Source organism: Schistocerca cancellata, chromosome 1, assembly GCF_023864275.1.
Source record: "Schistocerca cancellata isolate TAMUIC-IGC-003103 chromosome 1, iqSchCanc2.1, whole genome shotgun sequence".
NCBI classification, from domain to species: Eukaryota; Metazoa; Arthropoda; class Insecta; order Orthoptera; family Acrididae; genus Schistocerca; species Schistocerca cancellata.
Genome location: NC_064626.1, coordinates 921,309,145 through 921,325,964, shown reverse-complemented (window position 1 = coordinate 921,325,964; position 16,820 = coordinate 921,309,145).

Sequence of the window (16,820 nt, the reverse complement as noted above, 5' to 3'; positions counted from 1 at the left end):
ACGTATTCTACTTGCTAGCACACAGACCACGAATGTAACTAAAAAAAAAAAAAAAAAAAAAAAAAACTTTACAACAGCGGTTGGCGACGATTTGTTTCGCGTGTTCTTAAGTTTTGAGCGTTTGTTAACGGAACAGAAAATAGCAATGTGAGTCTCGTGAAATAAATAAGGAAAAAATTTCGGATACATGCACGTTTTCAAATTTTAATTTTAAATAAACTAATTGAAAATTCTCAAGCAAAGACGATCGTAGGCAGAAACGTGCCGTTGAAACCCATGTGACACATAAATGTGCCATTCGAATATGAACACTTGTCTTCGAAAAGTGCTACGACAAAAATTGTTACGAAAGTGACTGGTAACGGTTTTACTGTACACAGTTCGAAACTTCTTTACAGCCACAGTCTCTCCTACAACTGGGCCAAAAGTCAATGGCAAAATGAAGTAATTTTAGCTCAATAGTTTTTGCGTTGTGTGTTCCTTGTGGTGTCACCGCCAGACACCACACTTGCTAGGTGGTAGCTTTTAAATCGGCCGCGGTCCGCTAGTATACGACGGACACGCGTGTCGCCACTGTCAGTAATTGCAGACCGAGCGCCACCACACGGCAGATCTAGAGAGACGTACTAGCACTCGCCCCAGTTGTACAGCCGACGTTGCTAGCCATGGTTCACTGAGAATTACGCTCTCAATTGCCGAGACGATAGTTAGCATAGCCTTCAGCTACATTTGCTACGACCTAGCAAGGCGCCATTACCAGTATAGATATTGAGATTCTATTAATGTATCATCAAGAGCGATGTTCTACAAATGTGGATTAAAGTTAAGTATTCCAGAAGCTACGTACTTTTCTTTATAGCATTCATTACGTACCCTGTTTCAGACCTCATGCCAGCCTGCGTGAGTTTACGCGCGTGTCTTTCGGCTTCCTCTCATTGTGTCTAGGCTGTCGTGTCTAGACACAACATTCCTAACAAATAAAACTATGTCAGCTGTTTTCCTATGCGCGACAGGTAGAGGTTTTACCACAGTGCAAGAAAAATGTGGTTGAAGGAGGAATACGCGTAACTGTGGATCTGCCTTGTGAAAATTACTTCCTGTTCATTAAGGCATGTATTTAAGAAATCTGTGTTTCAATCGGTTGGAACAGAAATTTCAGGCAGAAAAAAAGTCGTTGTACTATTAGGAAACGAAGAAAAAGATACGAATGTAATATTGGAGACTGAAATGCAGCTATCGCCAGTTTCTACTTAGAGATAAAGCAGGCTATAATTTCAACGAAAGAGGGCAGTTAACAGAAACGGGCTACATTAGTGGGATGCAGAGATACCGCCGCTTCCATATCGATAGTTTTTCACGGACGCGCACCGCTAGTGTACTGTTTGAAATCTGGCGGCTCCCCTAATGGTCAGTTTATGCCCGCGGCAGCTAATGCCTGACACGAGCAAACTGAGAGCTGTGCAAGTAAACAGCTGTCACACGGCCCTCGGTCAGGAGGGGGGGGGGGGGAGGGCGGAATTCATGCTTTGTGACACGGAACATTGCTCTGCTGGAATTAAGCACCAGTTTCGCGTGGTGCTGCCGCTATGAAGCGACGCCCCCCTAGAGAACAATGCACGCTAAGCGGACGGACGCTGGACTGGAAGTGCTGTACGTAATCAGCACTACGAAAATACTACCCTGGAGCTTATTCTGTCATCAGCACACCAGACTGTCAACATCAAACGTGACGTACGCATTGCGTCTCGCTGTCACTGGCGTACAACTGCGCCCATGTACACTGCGACAGGAAATATCGCCGGTAAAATGAGATAACGATCCGCTTATTGCCAGATACAATTACTTGTTTTATTTTGTCAATTAGTAATTTGTAAATAATCAGTCTCGTTTAATACCGCTCTCCAAGTCTTTTTAAACCTTACACACTTTTTAAATTTTTGCATCCCTACACCATCCAACATATTCGATTATTTGTTTGAAGTACTACAATCTTCCATTAGCACTACTGTATTTGTCTTCGCTGCTTCCGAACCCAAGAGAAGATACGACACTAACGTGACTATTCTTTTAATAACAGTTTTCAATAAACTTGTATCGTAGAATAATCTCCCTCTGATACCACTTCAGATTATTTCTTAACTGCACTCTTCAGATGTCGAAACCCTTCTGTAGCACTATAGTTCAAATTCTCCTGCTTTCTCTTCTCTAGCGTTATTAGAATTCGAGTTCCCATACATAAATGGTGGACATATGAAAAATGGTTGAATCTTGCAAATAAATGGGTAGTAAGTAAATACAGCGAGGGACAAGTATTTTCACTGACTATATGGCCAAACAGACAAAGAGAGTTAAAAAGAAAATATTGTTCTAGACATGCATTTTTAATAGTATCTTGCCCCATATTTGATGCCAACAGAGCTCTATGGCTGAAGAAATCCGTCTTCGTTTCAGATAATCTAATTTTTGTATTCCGTGACTTGGTTTCCTTGATCACTGGATCCTTTTTAAATCTTTTACTAGGTCTTCCCTAATATTTAGAGCAACATCTTTTTTTCTAACCGTTTTTATCACTAATTCGTTATTCCATATTTGTTTATTTCTATTTGGCATTGCTCTAATACTGTTGAAGTTTCTTTGACATAAGGGTGTGAAAAGTCAAGTAAGTAACACTCCAGACCAAAACGGATGTCTCCGATAGGACACACAAAATTGCCTGTCGTTCACTCATCAGAGACTTCAAATTACAAGTTCACAACAGAGACATATGCCGCAAGTCTTGCTCTTTCTTCTGGATGAAGTACGCACCTTAATAGTATCAGAACGGTCTCTATACGAAACGAAATGGTTCAAATGGCTCTGAGCACTATGGGACTTAACATCTGTGGTCATCAGTCCCCTAGAACGTAGAACTACTTAAACCTAACTAACCTAAGGACATCACACACATCCATGCCCGAGGCAGGATTCGAACCTGCGACCGTAGCGGTCACGCGGTTCCAGACTGAAGCGCCTAGAACGGTCTCTATACGGATAGGAGGCCATACACTAACTTGTAAGATGTATCTGAATGTTCCTGTGTAATGCGGAATTGACCGCTAGATGTCACGAGAGTCGGACTCGCGAGTATCAAGTTTTTTTGGAAATTTGTGGTAAGGTCTTGTGGAACCGAACTGCTGAGATCATTGGTCCCCAAGATTTTCACACTACTTAACCGAACTTAAACCAACTTACGCTAAGGACGACACACACAGCGATGCCCGAGGGAGGACTCGAGCCTCCGACGGGGGGGAGCCGCGCGGACCGTAAAAGACGCCTCGGACCACGCGGCTACCCCGCGCGGCAGGCGGGAAGTATTGTGTTATGAAAAGAGTAGCAGTACCAATACAATACGTCGCTCAGAAAAGCTCAATGACTTCGAATGTGTACAATTCATTGTACGTCACACGAGTGACAAATCCATCAGGAACATTTCTACCCTTCTGAAACTGCCCAGGTCGACTGCTTGTGCTCTAATTGTGAAGTGGAAACACGAAGTAACAAGCATAGATAAAAAAGACAAGATAAACCTCATGTGTTGGCGGACGGGGAACTTCGGCAGTGCGGCGGGTTGTTGTAAATCCGTACGAAATCAGCAGAATGAATCACTCGTGACTTCCAACGTCCAGCTAGCACAGTGACTGTGTGTAGGGATTTAAAAAGAACAGGGTAGAATTGTCTAGCAGATTCTCATAAGTAACACGTTTCTGTAGTCAATGCTAAGGGACACTTGAGGTGGTGTAAAGGGCGACGCGACTAGACAGTGATGACTTGAAACGAGTGATCTGGAGTGATAGATCACGCTATACCCTGTGGCAATCAAATGGAATAGTTTGGGTTTCGCGAATGCCTGGAGAACGTGTCTGCCATCATCTGTAGTACAAACTGTGATGTACGGTGGAGGCAGTGTTACGATATGAGTGCTTTTTTTGTAATTAGGGTGAGGTCCCCTTATTGTGCTTACGAAAAAGTTAAATCTGGAAGGATGTGAGCACATTTTGCAGCATAGTGCATTGCGTACAGCGCACTTCGGAGACGATGACAGTATCAGCATGACAATGCATCATGTCATAAAGCAACGTCTGTGAGGCAATGGTTTGTCGATAGTAACATTCCTGAAATAAATTGCCCTGCTCAGAGTCCCGATCTGAACTCAAGGGAACATCTGTAGGATGAGTTAGAACGTCAAATTCGCTCCAGACGCTGGACCTTCTCTAGTTTCGGCTCTTGAGGAGGAACGGGCTGCCACTTCTCCACAGACAAAATGGCTCTGAGCACTATGCGACTTAACTTCTGAGGTCATCAGTCGCCTAGAACTTAGAACTACTTAAACCTAACTAACCTAAGGACAACACACACACATCCATGCCCGAGGCAGGATTCGAACCTGCGACTGTTACGGTCGCTCGGCTCCAGACTGTAGCGCCCAGAACCGCACGGCCACTCCGTGACAGACACCACACTGAAGTGTTAAAGCCGTCGTGAAGGTGAAGACTGGACCCATCCCACATTAATCTCCACTAATAGACGACTGTATACTTCCCACCAGATAGTGTTTTTAACGTAGTGACCTAAACGAGACACCGCGCGAGGTGCGGCAGTGGTTAGCACACTGGACTCGCATTCGGGAGGACGACGGTTCAATCCCGTCTCCGGCCATCCTGATTTAGGTTTTCCGTGATTTCCCTAAATCGTTTCAGGCAAATGCCAGGATGGTTCCTTTGAAAGGGCGCGGCCGATTTCCTTCCCAATCCTTCCCTAACCCGAGCTTGCGCTCCGTCTCTAATGACCTCGTTGTCGACGGGACGTTAAACACTAACTACCACCACCACCTAAACGAGACATCTTGTTTGTGTGTTTTCCATAGAGACGCAATTAAATTACTGGCCGGTTTATAGGCGTGTCGTGATGGTACGTGCGGAGAGCACTGTGTCGTAGGATCCACAACGGATGGAAAAGGTGTCTGTCCGACAGGAATCGGCACCATGAGTCATGCACAGTACTGGGTTCAGAGAACTGCTTCGCAATTCAATGTGGCGACAATAATGCATGAACAGTTAGTGCCAGTTTTAGGACCGAATGGAGTGAGGTAAAAATCGGTGTCTGCAGACTCCCAAAGAAACACTTAAATCCTTTATCTCGTCGTCACGTTACTTTCACGAAAGGTACTACCAAGAAGAGACAATCACATAGTTTGTAAATAATATGATAAAATATTCATGACACCGGCTGTAGGTAAGTAATTCACGGTCGAAATTGCACATGAAGAAAGTATGTCTTCTTTAAAAGCATCTAACAGAATTATGCTGGAGGCACCACGTCTACATTCCGGAAGCCTGGGAATATGTTATGTGGCCGATAAATTCCTTAGCGTCTTGCATTTATCGATATCGACAACGAAGGATGCATCAGTGATACCTTACAACCACACTCTGCTGAAGATATACAGGGTGTTACAAAAAGGTACGGCCAAACTTTCAGGAAACATTCCTCACACACAAATAAAGAAAAGATGTTATGTGGACATGTGTCCGGAAACGCTTAATTTCCATGTTACAGCTCATTTTAGTTTCGTCAGAATGTACTGTACTTCCTCTATTCACCGCCAGTTGGCCCAATTGAAGGAAGGTAATGTTGAAGGAAGGTAATGTTGACTTCGGTGCTTGTGTTGACATGCGACTCAGTACTAGTACAGTACTAGCATCAAGCACATCAGTACACAGCATCAAGAGGTTAGTGTCCATCACGAACGTGGTTTTGCAGTCAGTGAAATGTTTACAAATGCGGAGTTGGCAGATGCCCATTTGATGTATGGATTAGCACGGGGCAATAGCCGTGGCGCGGTACGTTTGTATCGAGACAGATTTCCGGAACGAAGGTGTCTCGACAGGAAGACATTCGAAGCAATTGATCGGCGTTTTAGGGAGCACGGAACATTCCAGCCTGTGACTCGCGACTGGGGAAGACCTAGAACGAAGACGACACCTGCAATGGACGAGGCAATTCTTCTTGCAGTTGACGATAACCCTAATGTCAGCGTCAGAGAAGATGCTGCTGTACAAGGTAACGTTGACCACGTCACTGTATGGAGAGTACTACGGGAGAACCAGTTGTTTCCGTACCATGTACAGCGTGTGCAGGCACTATCAGCAGCTGATTGGCCTCCACGGGTACACTTCTGCGAATGGTTCATCCAACAATGTGTCAATCCTCATTTCAGTGCAAATGTTCTCTTTACGGATGAGGCTTCATTCCAACGTGATCAAATTGTAAATTTTCACAATCAACATGTGTGGGCTGACGAGAATCCGCACGCAATTGTGCAATCACGTCATCAACACAGATTTTCTGTGAACGTTTGGGCAGGCATTGCTGGTTATGTCTTGATTGGGCCCCATGTTCTTCCACCTACGCTCAATGGAGCCCGTTATCATGATTTAATACGGGATATTCTACCTGTGCTGCTAGAACATGTGCCTTTACAAGTACGACACAACATGTGAGGTTGATGCACGATGGAGCTCCTGCACATTTCAGTCTAAGTGTTCGTACGCTTCTCAACAACAGATTCGGTGACCGATGGATTGGTAGAGGTGGACCAATTCCATGGCTCCCACGCTCTCCTGACCTCAACCCTCTTGACTTTCAATTATGGGGGCATTTGAAAGCTCTTGTCTACGCAACCCCGGTACCAAATGTAGAGACTCTTTGTGCTCGTAATGTGCACGGCTGTGATACATTACGCCATTCTCCAGGGCTGCATCAGCGCATCAGGGATTCCATGCGACGGAGGGTGGATGCATGTTTCCTCGCTAACGGAGGACATTTTGAACATTTCCTGTAACAAAGTGTTTGAAGTCACGCTGGTACGTTCTGTATCTGTGTGTTTCCATTCCATGGTTAATGTGATTTGAAGAGAAGTAATAAAATGAGCTCTCACATGGAAAGTAAGGGTTTCCGGACACTTGTCCACATAACATATTTTCTTTCTTTGTGTGTGAGGAATGTTTCCTGAAAGTTTGGCCGTACCTTCTTGTAACACCCTGTATAAGCTACTGGATAACGTTTACTGAGCGAAATCAGTGCCGTGTTGCATTCCTATACACGCGCTTCGTTCGACAAGCAGTGGGGCAATCGTTGTGTTGTTTTCGTACAAGGAACAGCATCTTCTCTTAAAGTTCGCTTCAGTCAGATGCCGGGATCATCCTTTCGACAACAATATACAGAATTCCCCACTAACAATATTCAATACCAAGGGCGTTCAACGAATCCATCACAGTATCCCGTAACATACACTCCACACACACAAAAAAAGCAGAGGTAAATCAAAGTAAATCGCAATAAATTAGCCAGCACCGCAGATGAAATTCCGAATATTCTGCCGCGTGTAGCACGGCGCACTCAGCACTTGCTGTCAAAGCGAATCTCGGCATCTCGGATTTAGACGGAGCGAGAGGAAGAGCAGAGCACATCAGCTCCCACTTGACAAATAACCTCTTTGGAAGTTCGTCAAGTGGCACAATTTGATATTCACGCAGATGCACGTTCCTGCATCGCGTTACTCCTTTCACACGCTTTCCTTTCAGTGACCTCAGCAATTCTGCGAAGCCTGCTCTGTAAAACTACGCAACTTGTCTCGCATGACATGTTCTTAATGGGCGCTTTTGTCTAATGGCTTCAGATTATGCAGTTCGGATACTGTGTCAGGACTGCGTATTTAATAGCAACGACCGGAAGCTTCAGACTCAGAAAAGTTATTTACTTGTGGTGTTACTGCATTCCAACAGAATACCGCAGCGCTCTGTGTTGCCCAAGCGATTTTCGTATTGCATAGAAAGCTACCTGTAACATCAGTTCACAGTGTCCACAAAGGGAGGAAAAGGGGTGCTTACAATAACAAGACTACAACAGCAGAGAAAGCAGAGGGGTAAGTTAATTGTTCGCTTTTGATCCTCTCCTGTAGCCTGTCTACACATTAGCGACTGTGATAAAGAGTCAAATTTTATGGTGTGCCGGCCGCGGTGGCCGAGCGGTTTAGGCACTCAGTCCAGAACCACGTGACTGCTACGGTCGCAGGTTCGAATCCTGCCTCGGGCATGGATGTGTGTGATGTCCTTAGGTTAGTTAGGTTTAAGTAGTTCTAAGTTCTAGGGGACTTATGACCACAGATGTTGAGTCCCATAGTGCTCAGAGCCATTTGAACCATTCTTTTTATGGTGTGTTTACAGTCCTAGTCTACTCACAGAATATTGGTAACGCTTAAACTAAAACACACCTTTGAAAATTATTTTCCTATCGCCTCTCTCAGCAGTTATCTGCACTGTACCCATATACAATGTGATTCAGCAGCTCCTACCGATGTCGTTCTATGCAACCTGCAATGTTTTATCTGATCTTCAAAAGACAAGCTCGAGATTTTCGTATTCTCTCGCTCGCTACGCGCTAATTATTAATCCTATAGAAAATATGAACATGGCATTCTTTGCATAAAATTTAATATAGCTAAATTTCGTAGTGGGATACGTTTTCGCTAGAGGTTGTAACTTTCGAGTTATCCAAGAAAAACGCACCCCCACATCTACACTCAGCCCTCACCGTTCAGAACTTGCAGTACGTTGTTCATGACACTCCAATCACTGTACAAAAATTTGCGACTGCACAAATTGTTTCCCACATTCGACCTTTTTGGCCTTCATTAGATGGCCTTACTAAGCTACCGGCTTAGCCGAGCACTTACAAATTGTAAAACTGATGTTTGCGTTTGTGGATTTTAATGGTTTAAAATAATTCAGGCCTTCTGACTATGAAACTACTGTGCTTTTAAGGGTTAAGTATGGATCGAATTATCAACGTAATTAATTTTAGTGTAACGTTTACAGAAGTCATTTCTCTTTCATTATTCTCATGGACAAGTTTAAATTAATAATGCTATCGTAATAGCCAACTATGCTGGTGGCGTAAACCGATCTATAGAGACCAGAAACGGTAAGGTCAAACATCGGGAATAGTTCATGTAGTTGGAAATTTTTGTACAGTACCACGAAAAACATGCTAGAAATCCTGACTGGTGTGGGGATGAGTGTGGGGGTGGAGGTGCGTTTGAAAGTCACTTTTGTACGTTTCTCTTCAATAAGTCGAAAACTGAGGCGTACAACGAAAACGTATTGCAGTACAAAATGCAACAATATTAAATTTCCTACAAAAAGTCCTGTCCAGTTTTTCTGTAAGAATAGTAGTCTGCGCGTAGAGAGCAAGAGAATATGGAAATATCGCTCGTGGGTTTTGAAGACCAGATATAAGATTGCAGGTTGTATAAAACTACAATGAAGAGGGGTAGCTGAATCACCCTGTGTAGGTAGATAGCGGTTCATACACAGGTCCTTCCCTCCCTAACTAAGGTTCTAACAGTCTATTTCTTAGTTCAGCTGAACAACAGTATCGTATCCAGTGGGCCACAGGTCGCTGAGCGGCGAAGAACACGAGAGCCAGTGAACACGGGAAGTACTAAGTTATCAGTAAAAATAAAATGATTTGAAGGACAGCGCGGCGCACAATGTCATCGAAATTCTATGGCTTTACATCTGCACCCATACTTGGCAGAGTGTACGTTTCACTGTACCAGATATTAGGGATTTTCCCCATTCAATTCACGGATGGAGGGCGCGAAGAATGACTGCGCAAATACATCTACGTGCACTGCATGTAGCCGGCCGCGGTGGTCTAGCGGTCCTAGGCGTGCAGTCCGGAAGCGCGCGACTGCTACGGTCGCAGGTTCGAATCCTGCCTCGGGCATGGATGTGTGTGATGTCCTTAGGTTAGTTAGGTTTAACTAGTTCTAAGCTCTAGGGGATTGATGACCACAGATGTTAAGTCCCATAGTAAAAAAAAAAAAATTGTAGAAAGTTTCTAAGTATGTTACGGCGGGATAATTTGCATCTATCTTAAAGCGTCTGCCAGTTCAGTTCGTTCAGCATGTTCGTGACACCCTCTCATGAGTCGAACAAATCTGTGACGATTCGTGCTGCCCTTCTTAGTGTCCGTTCAGTAACCTCTATTGCCGCGCGGTCTAAGGCGCTGCAGTCATGGACTGTGGGGCTGATCCCGGCGGAAGTTCCGAGTCCTCCCTCGGGCATGGTTGTGTGTGTTTGTCCTTAGGATAATTTAGGTTAAGTAGTGTGTAAGCTTAGGGACTGATAACCTTAACAGTTAAGTCCCATAAGATTTCACACACATTTGAACATTTGAAGTAACCTCTATTTGGTATGAGTCTCACATACGTCAGCAATATTCAAGGGTGGGTCGCACGAGTGTTTTTATGCAGTTAACTTTGTAGACTGATTGCATTTCGCTTGTGTTCCACCAATGTATCGCTGTCTGCCGCCCGCTCTACTTGCGACTGAGACTATGTGAACGTTCCATTTCATACACTTACAAATTTTTACACTTGGATATACGTACGAGAGCGTGCTCAAAAGTAACGTCTCAGGATTTTTATGTGAAAACTCTTAAAGCTATTTAAATAAAACAAAGTTTTCTAACATTTTGCACCTTTATTCTTCGTGTCTATATATTTACTGTCAGCATAGTCACCTGGGCGACGAACGCATTTCTGCTTCGACTTTGTTGACAGAGCCACAGCCTCACCTTCGCTTGCACCAAGTCGGGACTGTAGGTAGGACTGTGTCAGAAGGCACAGAGCTCGTGTGTGGTCACATACTGTCATGATGAAGAAAAGGGTGCTCCATGTGTGGACGAACCATTCGAATTCGAAACTCTATACAGTACGCTGTTCCTCACACACTAACATAGTTACACACCGCCACGTTACAATTCGGTGCCCTCTAGCTGCAGAGGGTTGCAACTTTCATCAGCGAAGCGGGGAAAGTCGCGTGAGTAATATGCATGACATGTAATGTCTCCACCGATATTGAGAACAGTTCGTAGGCATTATTTTTCAGCAGGCCTCCATGTGAGTTCAGCCATTCCAACTATGACTCACTGATATTACAGTCGTAGGCTACTACGTTTTTTCGCTTGTTAAGTGCACAATTTTACATCCCTGAACATTTCAAGCAAGCTGCCAATCTACTCACCGCTTTGAAATCTTATCTTCCGTGCCATAAAACACTATGAGCTATGTATTTTCGAAAGCACCTTACACGGAGTTTAATGGCAGTTAAAAGCGTGGTCTCGCGGTTCTAGGCGCGCAGTCCGGAACCGCGCGACTGCTACGGTCGCAGGTTCGAATCCTGCCTCGGGCATGGATGTGTGTGATTTCCTTAGGTTAGTTAGGTTTAAGTAGTTCTACGTTCTAGGGGACTGATGACCACAGCTGTTAAGTCCCATAGTGCTCAGAGCCATTTGAACCATTTGAATGGCAGTTAAAAACTGAAGAAGCTCAATCATTCTAGTATATGGACATATAAATAATTTCATTAGTTAGTTACTTTACGTGATATTAGATGAAGAAAGCAAGGAAAGAATGTTAGAATCTAACATCCTATAAGTCGAGATCGTTAAGAAAACACCTCAATCTCGGGCTTGATATAATGGGGACGGTTTCGGCTCTCTGTTTCTTTAAGGACATTCGCCTCAAATCATTTACGAAAAACTGAATTATGATGCGCGAACTGTGATTTCTACCCTGTTTCTTGCGAATATGAGTCTAGTCATTTAGTCAAGGCGCCAAATTTCTTGGTACACAAGAGACCACTTTTCAAAGTACTCTCACTCTGTGGATAGCCATGGTGTCAACATTGGTTGTGGGCCAATAGACGACAACCGGTGTTGAAAAACAATCCACAAGGTAAGAGTAATTTGAAAAGTGGCCAGATATCGCCTTCTCTATCAAGAGATCAAGCACCGTGGTTAAGAAATTAGTCTCGTATTCGTAAAAAATTGGCTACAAATCCCTGTTAGGGATTCTGGACTATTGTCAGACATTTCAACTGCCACCGAATTTGCGCTTAAATACGGAACCTGCCACTTTCCACATGACGGATCGAGGATGATGATTTTTTTTTTTGTTTCAATTGCACAAATGTAAGTGAACTATTGCCAGAACTTCTAGCGGGAATAACACGTATTCCCATTTATTAATGATGTATTGTAAAACTTTCTTGCAGATGAGAACTGTGTACCGGACTGAGAATCGAACCTGGGCGAGCGCAGGCGAGTACTCTAATGACTGAGCTATCCAAGCACGACCCTAGGTAGGTCTCCACAACTTTTACGTCCACTCGTACCTCACCTCATTCTGGAAATACTGTATTATATCGCAATAAAAACGAAGAGAAGGCTCGATGATTTAATTCTTGCTACCGTCGTCCCATAATCACCATAATCACGGTATTCACTCTAGTTTTATGATTTTGATTTCCGATTTGATGATCGGATTTCAGTATGCACCACATATTTTGATTTACATTGAACACATTTGCACCACACGTCTTCATTTACATTGAACACAATGAAAATTCGTTTTGTGACAAATAGAAAGTGTTTTACAATGGAATCCAACGTATGGTATTGTGAAAATACAAAAATCCCTGAGAATGTATTTCAATGCAAGAAAACTGTAAAAATAAATGCGTCAGATGGTTGTATCTCGTAAGTTGCATTCCAACACAAATTGCGCAACCATTTTGGTTATACGTTTGTTATTGTGAATTATTGTTTATCCTAGGGCAACATAAGACCAGTTTTTGGCCGGTTGCTGTACATCATTAACAGTTTATTTCATAAGTAGCCACGGTCTCCAACCACGTCTTTATTTGACAAAACTGCGTATCGTGTAAATATTTAAATAAACCGGTGAAGTACTTCTGAAGATTTTTGGTAACAACGTCTTTATATAATAGCAAAGATTAATGTGATTCGTATTTGGATGAAGTTACGTCATTTAAGTCATACTGTCATGTAGAGCAAATCATTTTTTTAACAGAATGGAATTTCTTCCCCTATCTCCCAACTGGTGTGGACTTCTTTTTGTATGTTTTATACTTCTCGAGTTTAACATCGAAGTTCTTGAAAATTAAAGACAGATGTCCTACTCCACTTCATAAAAATACAATACGTTTGTGATGCTAAAAGCATGTGTCATGTTGGACGTCATACGTCGATGAAACGCTATACAGTTTGGAGCAAATGTTTAGTGTTAACATGCCTGGGAACATGCAGGAAGTACAACACTTAGCGAAACCTTTTGCAGCATCCCTAGTTTTTCTTTTCGTATGCTCCGAAGAGCAGGTAAAGCGACAGGTAGACGGTTTCCCAGCCGCCCCACTAGCAAGTACGAAAGAACGCAAAACGGAAAGGATGACAAATTATTTCCTGGCGGCTGGCGGGGAGATCATTAGGGAGATGGTGCGAAAAAGACCAGCTAAGACAGAGAATAATAACGGCGTCGCCGTAAAAAGCGGCAACAGGGTGCCGAATACCGGTGAGTGAGAAACGTCAGCGATGCCTGGGGGAATCCGCACAGAACGCTGAGCGCTGCTCGGGACTCGTGTTAAGTGCTAACTGCCTCGAGATAAGTAGACGCGTTTACCGGCGCTGGGAGTGGCGCCCGCTCGGATGAGAGGACACTACTCAAATGCGGAGCAATGTAATTAAGATCGTGTTTTACCAGCAAGATAATTCTCGCCCTAATGAAAATAGCTGAACTCGCTGTCTGTTCTTGTTATATTAATTAAGTTACCTGTAGCTATTAACTTTTACGGTCCATTAAATTTACGATACCATTCCACTGAAAGAGAGCCAGAGATTATTTATTTTATGATGCTACTTTAGCCTTATTTTTAATTGATCAGTGCACAGCGAAGTAAATTTTCTGCGCCTTGATGGCCGCGTTTTCTTTTCTATCTCTTTTTTTTCCCGCTCCCTCTCCCGACGAATGTTGCAAACGCCGCTCACGTAGTTTCGGTCGTGTAACCTGCGTTAAATTTCATCACAAGGCATCTCAGTTTCCATACACGGCGTGTCAAAGCACACACGATCTGGATACTGCCCGTCCGACCTCGGTTGGGAACTGCACAGCGGGACGTGAAAACCGCACTGTAAGCCAATAACGAGCTGAAACCCGGCCTCCACAACCTCCACCACAGACGGTCGTCCGCGTCTGATAGCCGAGTCGTCGCCAGTCACGCATGGAAAATCGTGACCGAGCTTATGCACGAACACAGATAACAGCTTGCGGCGAGGAGCACATGCGGGATTCTGCGTTGATATGTGTGTGTGTTTGTGTGTGTGTGTGTGTGTGTGTGTGTGTGTGTGTGTGTGCGCGCTCGTGTGCGTGCGTACGTGCTTGCTTAAGTGAGTGCGAGCTGTGAAACAGGGAGACAGAGAGCCAGAAGAACGACTGAACGTCGGTTCAAGTTAGAAGGAAGGTCACTCCATGTAGAAGCAACGGCATTCAAATGGTTGATATGTCACTTCAATTAGCAATGTCCAGTAACTAGTGGTGGTTATGGGTTTTAAGGAGCCGTCTGTCGTACAGAACCTCAGAATTTGATTTCAAGGTTAATGACAAGGCGCTGTGATAACGAGAAATCACTACATATTACTGATTGAAATCCCCCACCGCGTTTTTCTGCATGTATGTGAAGGCTAATCTCAAGAACTACTCTAGGGATTTTGATAAGATCTTCACTGGTAGATAAGATTGATTCACGAGCAAGGTTTGTGTATACAGTTAATGAAGATTTAGTGCAAATTGTCTGAACTATTATGAATTAAGATGTTCACGCCGGCGCTCACAATAAGTGTTTCTCCCTGCGGCGCGGCGCGGCGCACCTATTGGTGATTCCCTACATTTGGCGACGCTATTTTTACTGCTTCTCGCCTCGAACGGCGGTCATTTTCAAACACACAAGGCTGTTATTTTAATATATTGACCTTTTATTTTGAAATGCCATTATTTTGACATAACGTGATGTCACACAAAATAATTTTACATCAAATTAATCAAAAATTATTTAGTATCTCATTCGTTCAGAAGCTCTTTCGTTGAAGAGCCTGGCTGATACATCACACGTGAGACGCTCAGTAAGTGGTGCAACGTATTTTCTTTCTTGCCCAGTTTCGGTTGACAAAATATAGAATTTGTTGTGGGACATGTGGAATGTTCCCGTTTCAACCCCTATAGTTTCATGAAGTTCCGATAAGTCGCGGCGCAAAGGAGGTGCTTTCCAAGCAGAGAGGTGTCACTGAGTTTCTTTCCACGGAAAACCAGAGCATCGCAGATATTTCCAGGAACTTGCAGAATGTACACGGAGGCCTCGCAGTGAACAAAAGCATAATGAGCCTCTGGGCGAGGCGACTGGCATCATCGCAACAAGGTCGCACAAACCTGTGCGATCTCCACCATACAGCCCGGATCTCGCACTTTCCGGCTTCTGGCCAGTGAAGGACGTACGCCGCGCAGAGCGGTATGTGGATGGTGGGGAGGTTATTAATGCAGCAAGACGTTGGCTTCCGACGTCGACCAGTAGAGTGTTATCATGCGGGAATACATGCTCTCCCAGTAAAGTAGTATCAGGCCATCGCACAGAGTGCAGGTATTGTTGAAAAACAGGTTTTTGTAACCAAAAGGGTGAGGAATAATATAGTGTACAGGAATCCTGAAAAAATCCAATCTACTTTCAGAAAAAAAATGCTGCATTAGTTATTCAACGTCCACCGCGCGTTAGTGGATTGCTGGTACCAGAACTGGTAAAGTAGAGCGTGAGCCATCGATGAATGAGACACTGCATCCTTGTCGTACTCCTCTGTTAACTGCTATTGGTCCTGTTCTCTCTCTGTTCTTATTAGTTAAAATTTCGTTATTGAAATACAAAATTTTTACCACTTGTATAGGATAACCTTGTATTTCCATTAGTTTGAGTCTCCACATTACGTTCTCGTCTCTTTTCAGCTCTCTGCCGTACTACTGCATGATCGTTTTTTCCATAATATTGTGAAACCTTCCCGTCTCCTCTAAATCTCTTTTGTTACGCAACCTTCTCTTATACAATAACCTATGAGACCTTCCCTTAGGATTTCTATCTCTTGCTTAATAACAAAAACTGAAATCCTCCCTTTGAAATTAATTCTTTTTCTCAATCTTCGCATACAAATTTAAATGCTGCTTATTAAAAGTGATTTTCTGATTATTTCGACGAAACAGAGAACGTGTCGTCGTCGTGGCCCTAAGTCGTTACCTGAAATAACCCAAAACTATTCCTTACCTTTTTTACTGTTACTGTTACTGACTGCTACATCGAACTGCGACATGAATATACTTACTCTGTTTTACTATACTCTATTAGCTGCTGGTGGGCTGTCATAATAAGTGGCTGTATTTGTTACCAAAGCTGACGTTATTCGTTAATAGAAAAGCTGACGTTATTCTTTAATTAATTTGACTGAAGTTACGTAATTCATAGTTAAACTTTTTCTTGACAACAATAAAATTTTGCAAAGTTTTACGTTGATGGTTTTTGAGATGGATTATAATCAGTAATGCAATATTGCTGGCAAAAATTAATTATATTCTGAATGAAATGATTTTACAAACATTCAAATCTGACAACAAGCAATGCGCAAACATACCTTCAGTAGTCTTGAGTTTCTCAGAAAATTAATTCAATGAAATTAGTTCCTCTTATGATAATAGTTAGCTGACGTCTCTGTACATCCGTTTATAATCTCGTAAATCATAGCTAGTGGCTGGCAGGCACACCGCTCCTATCAACCTCTCGCTTCAGACCTGCTTCCGACTCGCTTCACATCTCGCTTACTACTGA